Raw genomic sequence first — 3,705 nt, forward strand, 5'->3', positions numbered from 1 at the left:
TCGAAAAAATAACAAAACAGTTTTGTCCATCTGAAACTTTAACGATGATTCTCTCACAGATATTGTCAGGCCTGCTGAGAATTTCTAGCAATTCCTATTTTATTTTCAGATTTCCATCATTCACGGTTCTTTGTTTAATGTTAACCTTAGTAGTGTTTGCATCAATATCAATTACGTGCCAACTACAGAGAATATTTCCTGATTCTAAATATCCATCAGAAATGCTTGTCACCATGATGAATGAACAGAACCGAACTCCTTTTTCATGACCGGGCATCAAGCCCGGGTGGCAGCGGTGAGAGTGTCGCATCTTGATCACGAGACTACCAGGGAGATCAACACGTGCCGTGATATCTTTGTTCCTTGACACTGTGTTTGCCATTTACTTTGTGACCATTTTCGCTGCAGACCAGATCCTCAATTACTTCCAGTTATTACAGTGTGAAGAAATGCTATGTGGACCATCGTTTGGTGTGGCTCACAGCCATTTATCTATTCCATTGCACGTTTCCAGTATTTATTTGAGAGCTTCGTGTGCTCTGGTGTTTCCAGGGCAAACGGGAAAGTATTCCTCTTGCGATTGTAAATGACTTAATAATGGGCCTGAGTTGACTTGGTCCCATTGCGTTATAATCCGCTTAAGTAACACGTTCTCATTTTAACTCACGCAGACGCTTGCCCGAGAGGGGTAGATGCCTCACGATTATATCCACTCCATGTCCTTCACGTCAAGTCTTTGGACCCCCCCACACAAGATTCTTTGACAAAAGGCAACTTTACGTGTAACGGAAGCCATTTCCCCAGACAATGACAAGCGTTGTGTTAGGTGAGATATTAAATGGGCGGTGAGCTGGGATAGAGCCTCCAACCTTCTCATGTGCACAAGAAATTTCAAAATCTCAGTGACCCAAGGAATCTGGCAAGACAGCACTCAGCGAACATGTGTCAGGAAATTTCCGTCAGGAAATTTGTCAAATTCAAATATGGGAAAGCAGAACGCTCCACTCCAGGTAGGAGTCAAACTGACAATCTTCGTAGCCAACGTTAGACACGTGACCCATCACGACATTGCGATACTGCAAACACTTGCGTCATAGCTTGTTGGTTTGTAACGGGGAGATAGGCAGAAACAGGAATTACAAGGTGATCAACCAACAAATGTAATGGCTGCCTTGAATAACGACCCCAGATCTAACAAACGGTCCCTGTTAACTTTGTTTTCTCCATAGGTTCTGTCAGACCACTGAGTTTCTTTGAATTTGTTCAGATTTATGTAAATCAGAATGAAGCTTGAGACAATTCAGCGTAGATGCTGCTTCTGAAATTTAATAATTAGTGATGTGTAACGACACGGCAGTGAACCCTTCTGTTAATTAAACTGAACACCCAGATTACCTCATCTCGCCTCTTAATATGCTAAAATATGAGTGATACAAAACTCCAAAATTCCACGATTTAACGAAAAGGATATCTATTCATTTTAACAACTATTCACAATTCAACCCTCGCTTTCTCTTAACTGCTAAATATCTGCCTCTAACTCAATAAAATTGTCCAGTTCCAATGGAACACTTATTGAAATTATAGCAACTTAATCTGAAATCGATGCAGGGGCTGTGGTTGTCAGTATGTTCCTTTTTCTGGCTGAAGATCTCCATGCATCAACTTCGTCCTTTTACTGCAAATATGTTTCAAATTATAAAGGTACCTTGGATCGAGAGTGTTTCGTTGACAGTTACACTCTTGACATCAGTTACTCTGTCTGACTTTGAAGCTACCTGCCCTTTTTATGCCTCCAGCACTGGATCGTCTAATTCCTGGATGTTGGCAAAAGCCATAAATTCAAGTAGGATTGGGTTTGCATTTCCTGGGGCATAGGAAAGAACGAATTGTTAAAAGGTAACAAACTCAGGTATCTATTTCACAGTCAAATCTACAACATCTTCAATTTTCCCGAACACTATGAGACTGCTGGTTAGTCATGTGGCAGATATTTGTAAGCTCTCAGTTCAGAACAACATTCACTCTCCATTAACGGTACACTATACGCCTTCAACTTCATAACAAGTGTCTTCACGGTAAATTAGTAGAATTCATGAATTCGAACTCCCCGATCGGGAATGGAACACTGACTGTGGATCTGAGTGCACCAAATCCTCACCAGTAAGCTATCAGGGAAAAAGACGGCTCTCTTCTGCCTTCTCTCACTGATTCCGTTTTTAACTTTTCAGTTGCGATCATCTTGCCTCCAGATCAATTTCTCCCTGTCGGTGTGTTTATACAGCATGGAAAATGAGCGTTTGTGACATCGTCTCGATGAAGAATATCATGCAGTCCCAGTTTCCAGCGCTTGTGTGTTCTGACCTTTCAAATGCTCATGGCAATGAGGTTACCCCTTAATCGCCAATTGCAGAGGAGGGAAGTTCCAGACTATCAAACTCCGTTGTCATCCCGTGGGGAAACTGCAGGTTTTGGGTCGGTGCATTTTGGAAATTGAAATTTGCACAAGAGCAGCGAGTACAACTGTTTCAGCTCACTGTCCTTTCCATATCCCAACTGACCACAAAACATTCTCATTATCTGGAAAAGTAGGTTGTGCTCCACCTAAAGCTGCCTTTTGACGGAGGACCTTGCCGACGTGAAGCACATGGAACTCTCAGGAGATATACCGAAATATTTCCCTCTGAGTCTGTTACACTTCTGGTTCAGAACTCGAGTTTCCTGATTATCAATAAAAAATGTCTGGACCTGAGAGAAATGGGCGTTGGTTCAGATGGGTTTTCAGTCTGTCAAAATGAACACAGCTGGAAGTCCTTTGAAATTTGTGATCTGACGAAATGCAACCCGCAGTCCCAATGGAATCAGAACTCATCATTTCAACAGAGAACATAGAACAATAGTCTATCTGTAGTTGTGGCTGAGTGGTGAAGGCGATGGACTTGAAATCCATTGGGGCATTCCCATGCAGGTTCGAATCTTGTCAACTACAGAAGAGGGTGAAATTGGCGTGGGTGGCACAGTGGTTAGCACTGCTGCCTCACAGCGCCAGAGACCCGGGTTCAATTCACTCCTCAGGCAGCTGACTGTGTGGAGTCATGCACATTCTCCCCATGTCTGGGTGGGTTTCCTCTGGGTGCTCTGGTTTCCTCCCACAGTCCAGAAATGTGCAGGTTAGGTGAATTGGCCATGCTAAATTGCCCGTAGTGTTAGGTGCAGGGGTAAATGTAGGGGAGGGGGTCTGGGTGTGGACTTCTTGCGTTGAAGGGACTGTTTCCACACTGTAACTAATCTAAACTCTACAGCACAGAACAAGCCCTTCGGCCCACGCCCCCACCACTCTCTGGAAAAAGAGCCTACCCCTGACATCCCCCCTATAACTTCAACTCTTCATCTTAAATTTATGTCCGCTTGTAACACTCGGTTGTACCCGGGGAAAAAGTCTCTGACTGTCCACTCTATCTATTCCCCTGATCATCTTATTAACCTCGATCAAGTCACCCCTCATCCTTCGCCGGTCCAATGAGAAAAGGCCTAGCATTCTCAACCTATCCTCGCACGACCTATTCTCCATTCCAGGCAACATCCTCGTAAATCTCCTCTGCACCCTCTCCAAAGCTTACACATCTTTGCTAAAATGAGGCGACCAGAACCGCACACAGTTCTCCAAATGTGGCCTTACCAAGGTCCTGTACAGCTGCAACATCA

General features: G+C 43.9%; 1 non-coding gene across 1 annotated transcript; it reads left to right on the plus strand.

The window, feature by feature from the left end:
* Positions 1-2,907: 2,907 nt before the first annotated feature.
* Positions 2,908-2,989, plus strand: trnas-uga (transfer RNA serine (anticodon UGA)). The gene has a single exon. It is a non-coding gene; the product is annotated as a tRNA-Ser (tRNA).
* The last annotated feature ends 716 nt before the right edge of the window (positions 2,990-3,705 follow it).

This window comes from Chiloscyllium plagiosum, unplaced genomic scaffold (assembly GCF_037043375.1).
Source record: "Chiloscyllium plagiosum isolate Xiang-an unplaced genomic scaffold, Cpla_swu_hap1 HiC_scaffold_14, whole genome shotgun sequence".
Classification (NCBI taxonomy): domain Eukaryota; kingdom Metazoa; phylum Chordata; class Chondrichthyes; order Orectolobiformes; family Hemiscylliidae; genus Chiloscyllium; species Chiloscyllium plagiosum.